Here is a 22,890-nt window from a genome sequence, read left to right on the forward strand (position 1 = left end):
AATATAGTCTTAACCCTTGCCATTTCAAGTGTGATTCTTGGACAGGCATCATCATTGTCATCATAGTGGTGGGATCTGGAATATGCAGACTCTTGGGACTCACCTCAGACCTAGTGGATCAGAATATGTATTTTATCGAAGTCCCCAAGTGATTTGTATACAACTGTTTCTGTTTGTGTATTTGTGTCTGTTTGTGTATGTTTTACTAGACAAGAGATTAGTATAAATCAATAAGAAAAAGAGAAATATCTCAACATAAGATTGCAACAATTGGACCCAGAACTTACAGAAAAAGACTTAAAAAGTCAATAATCTTATAAGGAGAGGTTCATATTCATTGGTAAATAGAAGAATTAAAATTTTTTTTCATACATCTGCCTTTATTGTGAGCAGCAGGTGGGAGAGACACTTCCATCAATAGAGGAGAAATTAGTTTACAAAAGTAGAGATTCAGTGAGGCCACCTGGTTGGAACTTTGGGAGATATTATGTAGGTGCTGACCCAGAACAGCAAAAAGGGAAATACAAAGCCCATATAGAGCAACACCACCAGGGAGATGGGAAGGCCTTTGTAGAGATCCCGAGTGTACTTGGTGGGGATAGCCTCTCAAAAGAAGAACCAGGTGGTGAAGAACATGCCAATGGCCAATAGCACCATAGTCAGATGGGAGAGAGCATCCAGGTTCACTGAGCTAGTGTATCTGCTCATGGCCTCAGCTCCATTTTGCCAGGAACAAGGTAATCCATTGCTTTGCCACTGGAATAGAAAAATGAAAATTATATCAAGAGATATCATTTTAGATACATTATGAGCCTGGATAACGCCACATATTTGGCAGAATGTGAACTACAGGAATCCTCATATTTTGTTGTGGGGATAAAAATTGCTGCAGAGCTCCTTGAAAGCACTGAAGCAGTATTTGGTAAAATTAAATATTTATAGGCTCTTTGAGCCGGCAATTCCAGTCCTAGACCCATACCACAAAGTCTATAAGGAAACACACACAGATTGATTAGTGCAGTGTTGCTTGTGATATCAACAAGCTATAGACGGTCTGGGCATTCATAACTTCATGATGGATGGATGTGTCTGGTAGGTGTACACTGTGGAATACTACACAGACATATTAGACAATGGATTAAATAAACACACATGTTGAAAACAACATGCCTTATAGGAAAGCAAAAACTAGCTTTATAGCATCGTTTTTGTGAGTTAAAAAGATAACAGAAACCATTCAATCTATGAGACCATATAGAAAAGAAGCATACACATCAAACACATTGGAATAGTTTACTATTTTAGGGAGGTAAGGAATGGGAGTGGGAAATAGGTAAAATATACCAAATAATTAAATTCAGAAATGGACTAACGGTAGTAATTTGCTGTGAATTAAGGTGCATAATTAACTTTAATGGAAGAGAGAAAGACAGAGACAGAATGTAAATTATAAGAATTTTAATGTAAATTATATTAAAATAATCATGCAAATTATAATGCAATTATGTACAATTTAAAAGTCAATAGCCCCTATTTCAAGAGTTTTGAAATCTGACATTGCCCAGTAAAATAATATAATGCTTAGAAGTGATCCTTCGGAAGGTTTTATTTTTAAAATTTTATTTATTTATTTATTTATTTATTTATTTATTTATTTATTTATTTATTAAGATTTTATTTATTTATTCATAAGAGACATAGAGGGAGAGGCAGAGACACAGGCAGAGGGATAAGTAGGTTCTTCACAGGGAGTCTGATGTGGGACTCGATCCCTGGAACAGGGATCACACCCTGAGCCAAAGGCAGACACTCAACCACTGAGCCAACCGGGTGCCCCTCTCCTAAACATTTTAATACATCTTCATCATATTAATACTTTGCCATCTAATCTCAAAGAAACTTTTTAGTCATGGTTGTATTAAAATAATCTATAAAAATTTAAATTTTGTTGAGATGCAGCTAAGCCTTATCTTTTCAGACTTTTGGGTTGATTACACGAGGGTTCAGCTGTCCTGCTTCTGCATGTACTCATATGGTTAAATCCTGCTGCCCACAAGTGAAATTCTGTCCTAATAGAATCTTGCCCTTGCTCTTGTCAGACTGTCTTTGCTTTAGCTACTTTGAAATCTCTGCTTCCCTCTTCTCCAAATGTTTTCCAGACATATAAACGCAAACAATTATGTCTGTCAGACTGATGGCTAGAAAATCCTAAAACCATATTTATAATAGTTGGGTGTGGCAACACTTGTCTCATTTAAATATAGGTCAATGAGTTCTGTTACAGAAGTTAACAAAAATGTTTCCAATCTTCCTCTTAAATCTGTATTCTTTCAGTTCTTATCATGAGTGCTTTAATTTTAGAAATGCTGTCTGTTTTATTAAGTATTATTAATGATGAGTATTCAGATGATTTATTTCTAGGTGTCTTTTTATATATACCATTTGGCCATTTATTTAACAACATGAAACACCTCCCATGTACTTAGTGTGATACCAGGGGCCAGGGATGTCTGTGGGAATAAGGCTGCTTCTGTGCTCCTAGGAGCTTACAGAATGTGGAGAAAGGGGTAGGAAACAGTGCATAAAAGCCTATGTAGGCAGGGCAGTTGGTGAAGTACAAAGTGGTTATTTCTACCTGGAGAGACTAAGGAAATAAGAGGTAAAATTTCAGCAGATTCATGGAGAAAGTGACCAGACAAGGTATGTTTTCTGGTCCTCATTAACTCTGGTCCTGGCTCCCTTACTTACTTTCTTAATTACTTAATTTTACTCTTTTATTTTTCACTTGATTAAAATGACTCCTGAGCACACAAAATGTTTCTATAATCTAATGGACAGCATTATTTTTGTTAAGAAAAAAATCACTTGTAGAGAAAAAAAGAAAACCATTGCACGCATAGCTCTTTTCACCACTTGACTTTAATAAAAAGGTAATTACTTTGGCCTTGGAAAATAACAAGATTTCCACATAGTTTCCATCACTTAAGGGATTTCTTATTCCTGTATCATTGACTCCCCTAATACAAGTCTTCTCCAGCCCCTATAAGTTATTCTGTTTCAGCATCTTCTGCAGTGGTGCACAGGGCATGAGGCAGTTTTAGCAGGACCTAGATGGATTCCTTTTTTCCTTCTTTTTTTCTGAGATATAAGTATATTTTAATATCCATTGGACAAAAAAATATGGCACCATTCAAACATGCAGTTTTATAGAAAGAATTAGGCCAGACTGAAGTCTGTGACTAAGTAAAAAATAGGAAAATAAATGGTAAGTGAATAATAGCAGGAGTGATATATAGAAATGGAAAAATTGTGAGGGTACATCTTAGGTGGCTAAAGTGTAAAAAATTCTAGACTAAGTGTTTTTTTTTTTTAATATTTTTTATTTATTTATGATAGTCACACACACACACAGAGAGAGAGAGAGAGAGAGCACACATTCAGTGTTTTTATGAAATCTGTTTACTGATGGGAGATCCTGAGACTTTTCAGAGCCTGAAATGTCCACTGAGGTATGGCAAAGAAGCCCATGTGAAAATGTACTAAGGATGCTCAGAATTTGTCTGAGATACAAATTAAGTCCCTTGGGATAATGAACATGGCCCATAGGACATGCATTTACTCCTGCATGACAGGAGGGTTCAGTTGATGATGAGCAAAAGGAAACCACAATGACTGGAGGATAAGAAAGATTCCCACAAGTGACACTGAGGCTCCTGCAGAATGAAATCTCTCACCACATGGCTGACTTTCCAGTACAAGTTATGCTAGAAGAAATACTAAATCATCTAAATCATCTTTCTCTTCCTTCAGTAGACAGTGGCTTGTAAATCATTATCTTATGAAGAGACTTTCAAAGAATAAAGATTGAAATGAAATAGGAAAAGCATAGAAGTGTATCAAGCAGTCAATTAATATAAATTATATGTGTGTGGATTTGTGTGGTATTTGCCAGCTTTGAAAGTTGTAATTTTTTATTTATTATAAACAAATATTTACTCCTGTACTTAGTTCCTTGAGGGATTTTGTAAAAATTATATGTTGTTCTTATTGTTCATATATATTGTTCATTGTAAGCACAGAAGTAAATATCTATGAGATGCAATTCAGTGATCCCTAGAAGGAAGAGCAGGGGATGGGCCTTCTTCCCTCTTCCTCTTCTTCTTTTTTTTAAAAATAGAATTTCTTTTATCTTTTATCCAGGTGTAGTCTTTTTTTTTTTTTTAATCCAGGTGTAGTCTTAACTGAAATTCAAATCTTTATTAATTATATTTAGTTTTAAAGTGTTAACATAACATTAGCCATTTTACCTAGTTTTTAGTGGACAAATCAAAGGCATGAACTGTATTCACAGGGTTGTGTAACCATTATTTCTCTCTGTTCCCAGAAGTTTATCATCATCCAAAAAAAAATTCTGTAATCATTCAGAATATTTGTTGGGAGTAATGAAATACCATGAAGCAATAACTCCCCATTGCCTCCTCACCCCTGGCCCTGATAACCTCTAATCTATTTTCTGTCTTTTTAAATTTTCCAATTAAATTATTTGTATTTTGCGTAAATACAACCAAACAATATTTGTCTTTTTGTGTCATACTTACTTTACTTAGCAAGTTTTCACAATTCATCCATGTTGTAGCATGTATCAGGTTCCATTCCTTTTTGTGGCTGAATAATATTCCATTGTATAGAATTAACACAGTTTATCCATTCATCTGTTGAAGGATCCTTGTATTTAGCTAGTGTGAATAAAGCTGAAATGAACTTTGAACATATAAATGTCTTTCAGTCCATGTTTTCAATTCTTTTGGGTTTACATCTAGAAGTAAAATTATTGCATCATATACCAACGTTTGGCTTTACAAGGAACCATCAAACTATTTTCCGCAGTGGTTGCACCATTTTACATTCCAACAAGCAATGTATGAGAGTTCCACATTTCCATATCCTAGCCAACACTTGTTATTTTCAATATTTTTGAAATCAATTCAAATTGAAATTTTGAATATCAATACTGTAACCCTCCTTATAGATGTGAACTGGTATCTCCTTGTGGTTTTGATCTGCATTTTTCTCATGACTAATAGGGTTGAGAACCTTTTCATGTGCTTATTGGCAGTTTGTAGGTCTTCTTTGGTCTGTTCAGGTCTCTTACTCCATTTTACATGGAGTTTTGTTGTTGAGGTTTAGAGCTTCTTTACGTTTTGGATGTTAAACCCTTATCAGATGCATGATGTAAAAATATTTTCCCCATTCTGTTGGTTGTATTTTTTACTTTTTTAGAGATTTATTTATTTATTTTGAGAGGGAGAGTCAGAGACAGAGAGAGAAAACATGATCGAAGGGAGGGGCAGAGGGAGATAATCTTTCAAGTTGACTCCCCACTGAGTAAGGAGCTCCATAAGGTGCTGGATCTCACAATCCATGAAATCATGACTGAGCCAAAGCCAAGAGTTGAACGTTTAACTGACTGAGCCACCTCAAATGCCTCTTTTTACTTTCTTGATAATGTCCTTTGATGTACAAAATCCTTTTTTAACTTTGGATGAAATCAAATTTGCCTATTTTTTCTTCAGTTGGTCATGCCTTAGTATCCTAAGAATCCATTGTCAAATCCATAGTAATGAAGATGAATCCTTTTGTTTTATTCTAAGAGTTTTATGGTTTATTTAGGTCACTGATTCATTCTGGATTGACTTTTGAATATGGTATAAGGTAGAAGTCTAGTTTCATTCTTTGGAATGTGGAAATCCAGTTGTGCCAGCACCATTAGTTGAAAAAACTGTTCTTTCCTCCATTGAACAGACTTGGTGCTCTTGTCAAAAGTCAACTGGTCATAGATGTATAGGTTTATTTTTATTATAAACTCTCAATTCTATTTTTTTGGTCTATATGTCTACCCTATGCTGGTCTTAAACTTACTTTTGTATTTTTTTCTTACAGTGGTCTCGTCCACAAATTAATTATGTGCATACCCTCTCAACCTGAATCTTCCAGTTATATTATCTAAGGACCTCTGAAGATTTATTTTCATAGTTCTGTTTTGTGCTTTGGTTTGTGTCTCTTTTGAAGTTATAAACAATGCCATCTATTTGTTACCATTTGTTCTACATATACATGTATAATAACATGTATAAATATATACCTCTATATATTTATACAAATATTTATACAAACCAGTGACAGTACATAGTTTTATCCTTACTAATCTTTAGCTAGCTCTCTCTATATAAGGGGCAAATTTCAAGGAGCTGTTTGTCTAGATCTGGATTTCTCTACCTTAAATGTACTTATTATTTAAAAAAATATTATTTGCTATTACATAGCTTATTTGCTCAAACTCTGTCATTGAGTTGAGGTCGTCCAATTCTATTGATTAGCTTTCATTATACTCTATTTGTTTTATATAATTTCTTCTATTTTTATATAGAAAATCTTAAGGTGAGTAGCAGCAACAACAGTGAAAAGTTGGCAGTAGGAAATAAGTGAGGAATTAAAATAAGCAAAGAATTGGGATCCCTGGGTGGTGCAGCGGTTTGGCGCCTGCCTTTGGCCCAGGGCACGATCCTGGAGACCCGGGATCGAATCCCACGTCGGGCTCCCGGTGCATGGAGCCTGCTTCTCCCTCTGCCTGTGTCTCTGCCTCCCTCTCTCTCTCTGTGTGACTATCATAAAAAAAAAATTATTAAAAAAAAATTAAGCAAAGAATTAAAAGGCTTTCATTGACTTGTATATACTGGTGGAAGGTGGCTTTTTGGCTATTGGTATCTTGCATCACTGGGGTCTGTGATTATTGTATATGAAGGAATTAAAAACACAGTCTTCTCTGTGTCTATAATTAGGAGTATTACCCTTGAATACTACCTTCTTGTTAATGATATGTCTTTTAAATAGTTTGCAGATAAGAGGCTGGTAGTCCAGAGTTGCAGTTGCTCAAAAGATGAGAATCTAGGATAGTAGATTTCAATCACTGTGTCTTTTACTAAGATTTTTATGTGTGTCACAGAAAAAAAATGTTTTGTAATTAGATAAATTTGAGATAAACTTATTTATATAACAGTTTTGTTTCTTCTTAATTATAATTTTCTCAGAATCTTTCATGCAAGATGTCCATGATAAGAGAGTGTAGCTTGCAGCCTTCCATAGCTAAGATATCAGAAACTGATCTGCATAAGACAGCTATGTAACACCGTTTCGGATAACACAAATCTAGAAAAATATATCTAGACCCTTTTTTGGAAGATTGAGGGACAAATTATACTGAATAGGAGAGATAAATAATAGTATGACACCACAGAAAGAATGACTTTAGGTTTTTTATAGCAGAAGAACACCCAATAATTATTAAATATAAATAGAGTCAGGTTAAAAAAACAAAAAGAAAAGGAAAAACTAAATGGGATTAGACCAAAACGGTGATCTTCATCAACTGATTTGGGGCTGACATACACATCACTTTAGAAATGGAGGAAAACCTGGTTCTTGGCTATGTTAGATTACTATAATTGGAAAGGATAGCAATGCAGCTTAGTTGTAATAGTTTTCACATTGCACAAATTTGGTTTGTCTTAGGCATGTTTATTCAATGCTTATATGTATAGTTGCTGTATCTCTCTGTGCAACACCAGTATTAAAATGTATTATGCATGAAAGGTTCCAATGAAAGGAAAGGCTACAGAGGAATCTGGGTAGATAAATTATCTAAGGGTTTTTTGACAGTAAACTCAAAATACAACACAGGGAAAAGCATAACCTCTGTGATTTTTTTTAAAAGACTTTATTTATTTATTCATGAGAGACACACAGAGAGAGAGAGAGGCAGAGACGCAGGCAGAAGGAGAAGCAGGCTCCTTGCAGGGAGCCCGAAGTGGGACTCGATCCCAGATCTTCAGGATCACGCCCTGGGTTGAAGGCGGCGCTAAACCACTGAGCCACCCGGGCAGCCCAACCTCTGTGATTTTAATGTAAAACTGGGAATGTCTTCAAGATGGACAATGCCTTTGTTCCTCAAGTCTGCTTTCGTGCTGCATAAATTTCATATAACATTTGATCTTAGAGCTGCAAATAGTTTTTGTTTGAGAGCTTACTAATTTTAACTTGAAGACTTTATTTTTATTATTTTTTTAAGATTTACTTATTTATTTATGATAGACAGAGAGAGAGAGAGAGAGAGAGAGAGAGAGGCAGACAACAGGAGGAGGGAGAAGTAGGCTCCATGCCGGGAGCCCGACGTGGGACTCAATCCCGGGTCTCCAGGATCGTGCCCTGGGCCAAAGGCAGGCGCTAAATCGCTGAGCCACCCAGGGATCCCCTAACTTGAAGACTTTAAATGATCAGTGAATTGCTCATGCTTTCAAGTTGGCCCCATGCTTTTCTGGGGGATAGATAGTATCTTTAAAAATTTTCAGTATTATATCCCCTATGAATGTCATTCAAGATAACAAATTTCAGTTAGCCTACAAAAGTAGCTTGTAGTCTTTTTAGAATGTAAAATAATATTAGGGTAAATATTTACCAGCTATTGATGATGTGATAAATATAGATTATAATAAAACATTTCTTTTATAAAATAAACAAGCCACTTCTGTTGAGGAGTGAATGTGAGATCACTATGCAGATCCATTGGCAGGGTTCATTGCCTTTTGTTGCTCTATTATATAATTCAGAATGAAAATAGGATCCTCATTTTATAGTTGACTATTTTATATTTTTGGAATTGTTCCATAGTAATGCAGCAGGAAGGAAAAGAACTTATAATAATACAGAGATTTTATTTTATTTTATTTAAGATTTTATTTATTCATTCATGATAGAGAGAGAGAGAGAGAGAGAGAGGCAGGCAGCGACACAGGCAGAGGGAGAAGCAGGCTCCATGCCGGGAGCTGATGTGGGACTCCATCCTGGGACCCCAGGATTGAGCCCTGGGCCAAAGGCAGGCGCTAAACCGTTGAGCCACCCAGGGATCCCTTAATATAGAACTTTTAATATCCCAAATAGATTAGCTCAAAGTATCAGATATTTAATTTTTTTTTAATCAGATAGGTGTTTGTTTTTGTTTTTGTTTTGTTTTGGTTTGTTTTTACTTTTGTTCATTTCTGGCATAATTAAACAATTGTGGATTATAATCATGTTTAGGTTTATTTATTTTTTATTTTTTAAAGATTTTATTTATTTATTCATGATAGTCACAGAGAAAGAGAGAGAGAGGCAGAGACACAGGGAGGAGGAGCAGGCTCCATGCAGGGAGCCTGACATGGGATTTGATCTCCTGGATCAGGATCGCACCCTGGGCCAAAGGCAGGCGCCAAACTGCTGCGCCACCCAGGGATCCCTCATGTTTGGGTTTAAATCTTACTCTTAATCATCTTGGGAAGTAAGTCATTCCCTGAAAATTCTTTGCCTTTTTTTCCCCCTTAACTTTGGTGGCGTACCCTTTCCCAGATCTCTCAGGTATTCATTGTCATGCTTGCTTTTCTCCATTGATCCCACTCTTAGGAATGGATCTGTAACTTGAAATGTAGGCTACAGTGTAAATATGACTTAATCACCCAAAATGTTATAGAGCATTGAGACAGCACTGTAGATTAATTTTGGAGAAATTTCATGCATCGCTCAGGACAGTTTAAGCATATATTTGGTGATTTATCTCTGTAATATTATTTACCAATATCTATTTATAGAATTCCAATAATATTGTAAGCCAGGACAATATGCCTGAGGATAAGAAACATTTTAGGTCTCTGATAATCATCCCTCTGGCTCTAAAGATGGAGTTCCTACTTCCAAATAGTCATGAGAATTTCTGAACCTCAGAAAGTCATGTTCTAGCCTTCTGAAAGGGTCTTTTCTCTTTTCAGCCTTTATAGATTCCTGTCCCTAGAGCCCTTCCACAGTGGCAAGCTGAGTTTTGAATTATGGTTTTATTTATTTACCAGTGGGAACTTTTTAAGCTATGAAAACATGTTGTATTTGGTTTGCATTTATTTAAAACACATGTGTCATATTTATTGATTCTGGAGAAAGCATTTATAAGTAAAAAAAAAACTTTCTGTAGATATTAAAGAAACAAATTAATCTTTTGGACAATATGCTTGGAGTCATGATCTCTTAAGGTTCAGGGTTCCTTGGCTGGAGAACAGCAGGTAAAACTTCTTAGTGGGAAGAACTGAGATGGAATACAAGAAGCTCAGAAGGAAAGTTGGTTTCTTTTGCACTTCTCATCCTGTCACTCATTAGCTGATCATTTTAGCAAATTTCTCCTTCCTCTCTTGACAGCTCAATCTGCTCTTCTGCCTTCAGACCTATTATCTGAAAATTTAAAGCATGGAACATAGAAAATAAGAAAAGATAAAGGTGAGAAGGAGCTCACCTGAAGAGAGGATGAATGATGAAGGAGGGGAATAGCTAAATGGTACTTTTTTTGAATTAATTGTATTCTTCCTTTTTTCTTTCCTGGGCTTCTGTTCACCAAAGAACTCTCCATTCTTGATCAATAGCAGTTTGATGCTGCCGCCATTTATCATCAGGAATAAGTTGAGCCTTCCTGCCTTCTGTTGTTTGGCGTTTAATTTTACCAAGCCCTGGATTTATTCCCTCTCATTTCCTCTTTGGAAATATTGCTTAGAAAGCAAAAGTAACTAACATTTGATTCAATTGGAATTTAATCTTCTGAGTTCTTCCAAGGCAATACTAGTCTCATTATAGCCTGTTTTATACAGACTCTGGAACGGCAGGAGGAAAAAGTAAGAAGAGGTAGGTAGGTTTCTAAATGCTAAATGATCCAATTATAATTAGTTTGTCCCAGATAACTCAAGGCCTAGGAAACAGAGACAGCCTACTGTAGTGGAACTTGCCTTGTTTTAGGAGAACAACCATCAGGAACAAAATTGTCAAGAAAAGAACAAAAATTTCTAGAAACAGGATTTTAAGTCAATCAGGGAAAAAACAGCAAATAAATGGATGATGCTGTAATGATGTAATCAGCAATGGCTTCTGGACTCAGGCTTTTGAATAAAACGTATTTTTGGACCTCAGAACCATTAGGAATATGTGAAAGAGGGAAATTTTCTCTGTCTTCTCCATTCTCTGTTTTTCATGAGAGTATAGATTAACAGGGTCAAACCTAGGTTATGCCTGTCAGCTGAATGAATGTACCTCAGTTTTGCTTAGGAAGATAAAGATGAAGGAAGGAAGATTTGAAGGAAGGAACACTGTGAAGGCAGGAAGAAGATTTTTGATTGACAATGAACAAATTCTGTCTCCAAGAATATTTAATGTCAGTTTCTTAAGACAACTAAGGAACTGCAAAGTGTTATTTTCTACTTAATTTAGCAAATGGCATTCTAAGATTTGAGTAAGTTAAATGTGTGATCCCACATGGGAACTAACTAAACTGAAAGCAACACTAACCTACCAGTCAAATGAGACACAGTAGAACCAGTGACAGAATCAGGATATAATCAGAGCCACTTCCTTTAGGCAAAGCTCGTATATTCAGAAATTGCTGAATTTCTGAAGAATAGAAAGTCATAAGTTACCATTAAACAAAAGAAGATAACAGTTGATATGTAGTTGAGATTATAAGGTAAACAGAAGAGAAAGACAAAGATAGGATACACCTATCCCCTTTGCCTTTCTGGGAGGAATTTCTCTTGCTATCTCGACTCAAAGAATTTAGGGAAACTAAATGTTGCTTCTTTAAGAGAAAGTAAACCAAACTTGAGATTACAGTTACAAGTTAATTGCTGTATTTTTGTTTCTTGGTAGAAAATAAAACATTTTTTCCAAACTTATTTTCCTTTATTTATTTGCACAGTGAGTATAATCAATGTGTACCTGAGTTCAATATATTAATGATGTTTACTAGTCATGTGACTTGAGGCAAATAATATTTTTTAGCTCTTTTCCTCATCCACAAAATGGGAATTATAATACAGTCTTCTTAAATTTGTTGAAAAGGTATAAGGAGATTTTAAGATATTATAGGTTAAAAGAAGATTTTTAAGATAGTATCTAAAAAATTTGGACATGGATTATCAGTAAACACCATCTCTGAGAAGCTTTATTTTTTTTTTTAAGATTTTATTTATTTATTCATGAGAGACACAGGGAGAGAGAGGGAGGCACAGACACAGGCAGAGGGAGAAGCAGGCCCCATGTAGGGAGCCTTACATGGAACTCGATCCTGGGTCTCCAGGATCAGGCCCTGGGCTGAAGGCGGCGCTAAACCACTAAGCCACCCGGGCTGCCCTCTGAGAAGCTTTATGTAAGGTTATAAACTTACCAATACACAGAAAATACAAATAAAAAGAAGGATTCTTCAAAAAACCAAGCCAAAATAAAAGGTCAGTTTTCCAGAGTGGTGCATTAGAAACGGCAAATACCCACCATTTGCTTCGACGTGGATGGAACTGGAGGGTATTATGCTGAGTGAAGTAAGTCAGTCGGAGAAGGACAAACAGTGTATGTTCTCATTCATTTGGGGAATATAAATAATAGTGAAAGGGAATATAAGGGAAGGGAGAAGAAATGTGTGGGAAATATCAGAAGGGGAGACAGAACAAGAGAGACTCCTAACTCTGGGAAACGAACTAGGGGTAGTGGAGGGGGAGGTGGGCAGGTGTGTGTGTGTGTGTGACTGGGTGACGGGCACTGAGGGGGGCACTTGATGGGATGAGCACTGGGTGTTATTCTATATGTTGGCAAAATGAGCACCAATAACAAATAAAAAAAAAAAAAAAAGGTCAGTGCACTAACAGGATAATAAAATGATTGCTACTATTAATAATAAATTTTAGAAAGAGCTATTTATAAGACTTAGTGCATATCTGAAATAGTATTTTATGCTTGTAACTTCCAATGAGTTCATAATCATTTGCAAATAAAAAGTATATACGCTTTTTAAGGGAATTGGCAAGTAGAAACACCTGTATTTTGTTAGAGGAGGACTTTTCTATGTAGGTTTTGGTAATTTCCATCAGGCCTTAGAAGGAATTACAGAGGAGTAGAAATAAGGTCCTGGGTAGAAATTAACCCATTTGTAAAAGACACTTAACATTTATAAAGAAAATCTCAATCTGTTAGGGTGTCTTCCTCTCTGTACAAAGAAGAGGTGTTGAATAAATTTCCAAACGATGACTAAAACTCTTATCAATACTTACCAACTTAAATCTATATAAAAACAATATTCTTGTTTACTGTGTTTTACCTGGTAAACTCCCATAGCTGGCCTCCCTTCCCTAACCAACATTTCTTTTGTCTTTAGCTGGAGATGATATTTAAAGTGATGGCTGTGATCATTTAGGGGAACTATTCAGTGTTCCAGAATAGCTTCCATGTATACAGGAGGTATACATGTTATTAAACTTGTGTTTGTTTTTCTCCTGTTAATCTGTCTTTTTATTACAGGGCAGTCTCAGCCAAGAGCCTAGAATGGTAGAAGAAAACATTTTTTTCCTCCTCTATGGAATTATTAGAAATCCTATGTTTTGATATATATTTGTGGCTTTTTGTGTCGTGACCTATCAGCGAGTGGAATGTTACAGTTATAAAAATATTTTTTAGGTCATTGAAAATACATCATTATGTATGTATTATGTGTGATGCATATATATTATTCATTTGCCCAAATCCAAAGAATGTATAGCACCTACAGTAATCACTAAATTATGGATATTGGGTGGTGATGAAATCTCAGTGTAGGTTTATCTTTGGTGAAAAAATACACCATTCTGGTTAAGTGATGTTGCAAATGAGGGAGAATATGCATGTGTAGGGATGGTATCTCACAATTTTCTTGTAAACCTAAAACTATCCTTTAAAAAACAAAAAGGCTTTTAGAAAACATTAAACAACAACAACAACAACAAAATATTTTTATGTAATTCTGGTTGTTGTAATGATGTGCTGACTTTATCCATGCTACTAGACCACTAAATATAGTAAAAATAATAATGATTTTTAAGAAACTCTAGCAGGATTGTGATACTGATTCATAGGCAGATCTACCTGTAGTTTAGAAATATAAATACAAAACTACATATGGCAGATTTCCTTTATTAAGCTACTCTGATTAAAGCTACTTAATACACTAGTGAGAAAGCAATGTCTATGGAGATATTTTGAGATTGTTGACTAACAGATATTTCTCATTGTTCACCAGGATGGAGAACAATATATATGAGGAACCTCTTTCTGTCTCAGGAGCTCTCTGATTTATACTCTGCTCAGACAGGTATATAATGATTTGAAATATGTAGGGTTGTTCTAGAGATAAACAGCTGTATAGTCAAATGTTAGTTAATTTGGATTAAGAATTCCTGGAAAATAAAGTGACTTTTGTAAACATATCAGCTCTTTCTTGGCAAGTCTATTTGTATTCTACATATTGATTCATATTACACACATTATGTAGAAGTACCTGTTCACCTTAAAAATAAAACAACCAATTGCTTTACCGGCATGATAGGTTTATTCAGGAATAGCAGAATTACAACTCAAAATATGCAAGCTGTGGCAAACGATAGGCAAACTTGAAGGCTAAAAAAGAGGAATCTTACTTTATAGAGAAAAGGATGAAGTTGGGAAGTCAGAAGGGGAGTGTGAGTTCAGGATGGCAATGGACTCTCATTGGCTGAGTTGTGGTATTTTCTTATTGACTGGGCTCCCTGCTGGGCCAGAAATTCCTTCCTTCCTTTTGTAGTAGGTTTCTTCCTTTTGGAAATGCTCGGTGTCTCTGTTGGGGTCTGCAATTGACAACGAGTTGTGGTACATTATAGAACTCCCTCTTCCGCCCTCCCAACTTCATTTTAAATGGGGTTTCTTTTATTAAGTTTCACATCCATCTTATAATTCTTTCTTGCTACATTGGTTATTTGGGATATTAGGAGAGAGAAAGAGAAGCTTAAAATACCTACAGTTATTACTGGAAGCAAAAACATGTGACAGATAAAATAAGAATTGTGTGCATCTCTTGCCACTGGCATCATTATCAGCTAGGGACTTAGAAATGCAAATACTTGGGCTCCACCTCAGCCCTACTAGATCAGGAATTCTGAAGGTGAGGTCTGGCAAATGGATTTAACAAGCCCTCTAGGTGACTTTAATGCATGCTAAACTTTGTGAGTGACTGTTCTAAAGGACAGGGGTTCCATTGTAATAAGTATTGGGAAAATATGATTACATGATGGATATTTCAAGCACTGCAAAACAGAAGAGAGTCTTGACTGAATTAGAGGAAATTAATATGAAATTCAGGTCTTATGTGGCTTATAGAGGCTGAGAACCAATTAAAATCCCAAATTATGTCTTTCCCATATCTCCTCACAGACTACTCTTGGAATGTGCATAATTATTATGCAGTCCCAGCACATGCACACACACATACACGCATACATAATTCACATGAAAGAATGTAAACAAACCAAATAGAAGTCACTTTTGATTCTTAGTTGCTCTGCATTAGCTGTGTACTTCTTGTCTCAATTATTTAAAAAAAATCCTATTCAAATCTTGTTTCATACACATCTCTCAAAATGAAAGTACATTAATGAACATAAGAAAGAGAAAATTGCTAAAGAAATGACTACTGTAATACTGACGGCCTTCATTTCTATTTCTTTATACAAAGAGATCTTTTGGTTAGCCCCAGTAATATTTTAGTTATTTAGAAAAAAAATAGAACATTAAGTTGTCGTTTTAAAACCTCCCTTGTAAATATAGCATGCAATTAATTTTGCAGCCCAGGTACACAATTTTCACTTGATGGGAAATTAAGTTACATAAGGAGGTCATATTTTACATAATTTATTTTTGAATAAGTAAATGTATTTGCTGATATTTTGTTTCTACATAAATTTCTTAGATAAAGCAAAATTCACATTTTGTATCATTTAATGTGTGTGGCTTATTTTAAAAAAATTTATTTATTTATTTGATATCAAGCACAAAGGAGGCAGGCATAGGGAGAAGTGGAACTTGGGCTTGATCCCAGGACTCCCAAGATCATGACCTGAGCTGAAGGCAGACACTTAACCAAGTGTGCTGCCTAGGTGCCCCTGTGTATGGCTTATTTTTAAAGGAACCAAGGAGCAAGGATCAAATAACACTGAAATTAAGTTGTTTTGTTAAACTGTTTGATTTGGACTAGTTTTAAATTTCAGGTTAATTTGCAAAGATAGCACAGAAAGTTCCAGTGTACCCTTTACCCAATTTCCCTTAAGACTAGCACTTTGTATAATTATGCTATGTTCTTTAAAACTGAGAAATTAACAGTGGTACAATGCTATCAACTAAACTACAGACTTTATTGAGATTCCATCAATGTTTCTGCTACTCTCTTTTCTCTGTTTTAAGATTCAGTTTAGGATCCCAGATTAAATTTAGTTGTTGTGTGTGCTTAGTTTTCATATCTGTGAAAGTGTCCCAGTGTTTTTCTCTTTTATTTATTTTTTCTCTTTTATTTTTATTTTATTTATTTTTATTTTATTATTTGTGTGTGTGTGTCTTTCTCTTTTAGAAGTAATTGGGAATTGGCACTTTTTCAGAAGAAATGGGTAGATATTTTTAAGAGCCCCTCACTTTTGCTTTTTTTTTTTTAAGAGTTTTTAAATATATAATTTATTTTTTCATGAGAGACACAGAGAAAGAGGCAGACACAAGCAGAAGGAGAAATAGGCTCCCTGCGGGGAGCCTGATGTAGGACTTGATCCCAGGACTTCGGGATCATGACCTGAGCTGAAGGCAGATGTTTACCACTGAGCCACCTGGGCGTCCCCTTCAGTTCTGCTTTTATAATGTTTTCTCATGCACATATAACAGACGTGAGTTCATACTGACATCTCTGACTCTTAATTCACCTCAGAAGTCATCCTACCCTCCTTCTACTTCCTTTTGCTTTTTTGTAGCCTCTTTATCTTTTATGATAAACCGACTCTAAATACCTGTAATTTGTACAATCCTGGTATACATGTAAAGTAACTAAGAAATGCTAGCTCTTACCCCTATGAGATACAAATTTACCATCTAGACTACAGAGCTCACGAGTGGTTCTCTTTGTCTCTAGTCTGATGGCATCCAGTGAAAACGTTGGTTGCCAAACTTTCTGAGTCAACTCCTTTTTGCCTACCCCCTTTGCTTTCTTGTTTTACAATTGTAACACAGTTAGATTGTTTTTATGGATTAAAATAATGGTTCAGTTGTATTATTTCCAGCTTCCCTTGCATTATTTACTATCAGTAATGCTAGCTTTGCTATACAGAATTTCTAAGTATGAATATATATCTCTGTAGGCTTTTTTTTTTTTTTTTTTGTCCTTTGGTATATTTGTTCATCTGTATGCTAATGTCATTTATTTTATTTTTTTAAATGTTTTATTTATTCATGAGAGAGAGAGAGAGAGAGGCAGAGACACACACAGGAAGAGGGAGAAGCAGGCTCTATGCAGGGAGCCTGATGTGGGACTCGATCCCGGGTCTCTAGGATCACACCCCAGGCCGAAGGTGGCATTAAACCGCTGAGCCACCCAGGCTGCCCTGCCATTTAGTTTAAATAAAACTTTATAAGAATCGATGTCTGCTAGGAGATGCCTTCCTTCATTCTCATTATTTCAGCTTTATGAATTTGAAGAATGCTTTTTAAATTTTATGAGAAAGCCAATTCAGATATTAATGGGATATATTTTATGAATATTGTCATCTTCATTGTACAGTTTTCCTATCCATTAAGATAGTGTATTTCCACATTTTACATATTCCCTGATGTCCTTCCATAATATTCTGTACATTTTAAGTAATTCTTTTTATGATTTTTGTTAGTTTTATTTCCAGTTATCTATAGGTTTTTTATTATAATAATTTTAAAAACATCTATTCCTAAATGTTTCTTACCAGGTTATAGGGAAAGATGGATTTTTGGGTAGTCAACTTTCAGACACTTATACAGTTATCACTTATAAGCTGTGATAATTTGTAGGTTCTCCTGGATTTTTTTTTATGATTACATTGCACATTTAGTGGACAACTGCACTTTTGCTTCTATTCTCATCTTGAAATCGGTCTCAGTCTCTCTCGTACTTTGTTTTGTTGCATTACCTGAATTTTGTAATATCATGGTAAAGAGAACAATAATAGCAGGCATAGTCTTGCTTCTAACTTTTAAAAGTTGTCTTTTGACACATCACCAATATATGTAGATATGATTTTTTGACAGATTTTTTTATTGGTTAAAAAGTTAAATTTATTCCTTATTCACTGAGATTTTTCTCTTAAATCGTGAATCATTAAACTTTCACCAACATTCCTATGCATTTATTAATAAGGTCATTTGACTTCTGATTTTTTACGGTTCAGTTTGGTGAATTACTTAAAGGATTGCTCAAGATTAAGATAGCTATTATATTCCTCTGATTAAATTAGATGTAGTAATGATTTACTCACTATTTTTTTGTGTATTTTTTTATTCAGTTTGCAAATATTTAGGATTCCCGCATAAAAATTCACAGGTAAAATTGGCCAACAAAGTTGCTGGTTGTTTGTTTTGGTATTTTTGTTTTGTTGTGAGGTGTTTTTGCTGTTTGCTTGATTTTGGCATCAAGATAATGGAGTTTTTGTAAAATTAGTTACATTACTATCCATTTCAAAGAGTGGTATGTGATATTTCTGGTTTCTTCTTTAGGGGCTCAGAAATAGGGAAGACAGGTGTAAAGCTCAGGTAAGGAAAATATGTGATATGTGATATGTCCCTATCCCAGTTCTGGCTTTAAGTAGGCTACCAGAATTTAGATGCTTTTCCCAGAAAAACAGAGCATAATTATTAGGAAAAACAAATAAATATGAGTGTTTTTATACACCTATGTTTATAAATTTAAAGATTTGTACCTGATACACAAACAATTGAAGGACTCTGTGTGTGTGTGTGTGTGTGTGTGAGAGAGAGAGAGAGAGAGAGAGAGAGAAGAGACAGAGAAAAGGTGTGAAATCATATGAGACATAATAGACATGCAGGAAGGATAAATCAGGAGAGAAACAAAACAGAAAAAAATCATTCAGGAATTCTGTTTGAGTGAATTTTGGCTTTACTACTTACTGAAGGAATATTAGGATGAAGGAGAAAACCTTACCAGGATATGTGACAGGGAAAGGCACTGTATGAAAGCATTTTAAAATTATTCCTCCACCCCTGAGAAGAACTATCTCATAAAATTAATAAACTTATTTTCATTTAAATGCATTACTTTTAAATTTTTATTGTTGCCTCTTCAGCACTCTTGGGCAAAAATGTATTATTACCCCTTTGGATTTGCACCTGGTCAATTCCCTAGGACTTTGTAACTATCTGCTTCCCCAGATGTGCTGAACAGCAGTGATCCAAGGATCATTTATCTTCCTTAAATAGCCACAAAATAAAGTGAGGAAAATCAAAGAAAGTCATTTCTTTGACATCTAAAATGTGCATTACTTCCAAAAAGAAATATATAATAATTATAGCCAAGAATAAAGTTGTTATAATCTTTAAAAACATAAAATTACTAAAATCATGCTTTACTCAATCCAACTCTTGTCTCTCATAGACTCATTATGCATGCTCCTTTAAGAAGAGCAGATGTTCAGGAATTATTTTTTATTTTCCACCAATTAAGTAATGTAACCTTGGCACAATATCTATATTTGGCCATCCGAAAGGAATGCTTATTAGTATCAATGTAGTATGCAGTAGATGCCTAAAAAGCAATAGAAGATTCATATTCCACCCCATAGTTCATGATCTACAGTCTTGATAAGAATATTTGGAAAATACAGTGGAAGTACAACAAATCTGGTGTCTGAGGGTCAGAGAATAGATTTCTTTTCCCTTATAGTTCTTTTATCTCAATCCTGTTACCACATTTGTCAGTTTTTAATATGCGATATGTATCTTTCACAATGAAGAAATGCTAATAGCTATTATTCACTTGCCTCTGAAAATTTAACTACCTCTATCCACTAGTGAGTGGGATTACTTATGTGTGTGGGTTGAGACCTGCTGTAATTAAAATTACTTAACAATGTGTAATTTTTATTCAAAAAGAATTGTCTGTGCTTTGGGAGTCCCTTTGCAGCCATATGCTCTAGTATGATTATTAGATATATAAGGACAGTGTGTATGACATAAAGGTACCATGAGAACACAAAGGGATAGAATTTTTGTTATATTAACAATCACAGTCTTATTAACACAAATTTTAGAAAAAGAAAACTAGGGTATTGGCTGTCATATAGAAAAATGGTTTGATAAACTTTGCTTGCTCCACTGCAAAGAAAAAAAATGAGACAGGAGTTGAAAATAGGTAGACAAAAATTTTTTTAGATCTGAGTAGTTAACAATAAAATAAATACTTACCTCAAATAATCTGTGGTTCCTAATATGCTTCACCTGTAGTTAAAACACAAATTTCCTCATAGACTGGCTTATTTGACCATATCTATATAATAAATATGTAATGTTTTGCAACTATAATTTGGTGAATGTTTAAGAGATGGAAGCAAAATAGACACAAACTTAGTATTTTAAATAAGTATTAAATATCAAATGGCATATTTTCACATGAAGTCAGGAAGAGAAGAAAACTGAGCTGAATACATTAATTCATCCTTTTATAACGCAAAGGGAGCCTGCCATACTCTGCATCTTTAAATGTTCTCTAGAAGAGGATGCCAGTTAGTGAACAAATGAAAGGTGAATATAGGGGTTGCTTCAGTGTAGTTTCACAGGACAGCTGCACAGTACTTCAGCATAGATTTGTTACATAGATCTGGTTTCCTTTGCATTTCTGTGTACTTCTGTGTCTTTTATATTTCAATAATTACAAGCTATGATTTGAATTAGTATCAAAAATATGAGAATGATAGTTTTAGTGTTTTAGTAGGTATCAGTACTGTGACTGGCAGCTGTAAGGTGACATTACAGTAAAATAATGAGTTTTGAAGGTTTACATCATAATAGGTACATTCCTCACACATATAAAAAGCTGTTTACTCTTTACATCTTCAGGAAAATAATCTGTTATAAAATAATACTTAAACTTAAGTATCAAGTCTGGAAATCTCTGAAAAGCAAGATGCTAGACAGTCTGGTTCGTCTCATACTGTCCCATCTTCATTTCAAGTCACTATGAGCAAGGTGTGCCACTGTGAGAGAACTGGGACCATTCTGTTAACTTCTTGCTTACTTTGCAAGCTCACATTTAACCCAGCACACATCCCTCTCATCACATTTGGCAGAACACCCAGTGTTTGTAGTTTGCCAGGGCACCTTCCACCACACAAACCTTGGAGCTAAGTGATGCAGGAAATTGAGGGGAAGAACTTCTGTTGTTCAGTCCATCATGGTCACTGTGATCAAGCTGAGTTAATCTCTCCCAAAACAAGCAGCTCCATCCATCCGAATGCCTGCTTCCTTACCTCCAAGCCAGACTGCTGGTCCTCGGCCATGGCTCCCAAGGGTGAGGGGCAATGTGCTAGGACTGCAGGGAGCACAGAGGCACTCCCTCCCAGGCACTCTCTGTTCTCTGGTGCAGTGAAGGAATTTTTTTGAAGGTATCTGCTTTTCCAAGAACCTTATTAATTCTCTACCACTCTTGAAACATACTTCCTTTCTCTCTGTAGTTGAATCATTTCCTTCTCCCTTGAAGTTTTGTAGCCATGCTGGAGCATCCCAGAACATCAAATACTGTTTTCAGATTCTAGGGAAACCCAGATATTATCCAAGAGCAAAAATGCGGCTGCTCTGAAAAGAAGTAAGGAGTGAAAGGGGGAAAAACTCTTTTTATGTATAGCAAAAACTACACAAATGTAAAAATTTTCAGAATACTATTTTGCAAAGTTATGTACTAAATCTTGCTTAGGTTTTTTTGTTAGTTTTTGGTTTATTTTATTTGTTTGGGTAAGACAAAAAATGTACATCCTTAGGACCTAAGCAAAGGAATGTTTTTTCTAGAAATAACATTAATCAAGTAGAAGGATTCTTCAAAAAAATGAGAAAAAGAGGTGGGAAAGATTCAGACTGCACTTGAAAGGAAGTGCTTATTTTCATCAGTACAGACTGCTATAACAAAATACCTTAGAGTGGATGGCTAAAACAACATGTGTGTATTTCTCACAATTCTGGAAAGTAGGAAATCCAAGGTCACGGTACTAACATTGCCTGACTGGAGTGGCTTCATGGTTTGTAGACAACTGTCTTCTCTCTGTGTGCTCACGTGGCCTATCCTCAGGGAGTGCTTCTAGAGAGATCTGTGGTCTCCTCCTTTAAGAAAATTGCTAACTCCATCATGAAGGTACCACCCTCATGACCTCATCAAAAACCAACCACCTCCCCCAAAGCCTACATTTAGGTATCCTCATGTTGAAGGTGAACATTTCAACACGTGAATTTCAACAGAACACAAACATGCAGTCCATTGTGATGTTATTAGGAGCATTTTTTTTCAACTTAATGTAACTAACACACAATTTTCAGGTTTAAATTTATCATCCTGGCCATCATGCAGGCCACCATTGTTCTTTCTTCTGCTGTTCATGGCTGAATCTTAATCATGATCTCTCTTCCTTTCTTCAGTTATGTGGCTATCCAAATCAGCTACCATGGCATTTCTCCTAATATATCTTACCATTTTTTCAAATTCAGTAAGCCCAAAACTGAGCTTACCCTCATATTTTTTTCAAAACATCCTTCCTGGCATTCTGAATTCTCTGACTTGAGCCAACAATGACCTGGTCCACTCATTCCAGAGTTTCAGTCATCTTTGAAGTATTCCTGTAATTTCCCCTATCAAGTATGGTTCTCAAGTATGATATACTTGGTTTTTCCTTTCTAGCCTTACTCACTTCACTGTCATCATTTCTGATTCAGGCAGTT

At 35.3% G+C, this 22,890-nt stretch overlaps 1 pseudogene; it reads right to left on the reverse strand.

Annotated features, from left to right (window-relative positions):
• Positions 1 to 383: 383 nt before the first annotated feature.
• Positions 384 to 21,796, reverse strand: LOC119876762 (annotated as a pseudogene).
• Between the last annotated feature and the right edge of the window lie 1,094 nt (positions 21,797 to 22,890).

This window comes from Canis lupus, chromosome 11 (assembly GCF_011100685.1).
Source record: "Canis lupus familiaris isolate Mischka breed German Shepherd chromosome 11, alternate assembly UU_Cfam_GSD_1.0, whole genome shotgun sequence".
NCBI lineage: Eukaryota > Metazoa > Chordata > Mammalia > Carnivora > Canidae > Canis > Canis lupus.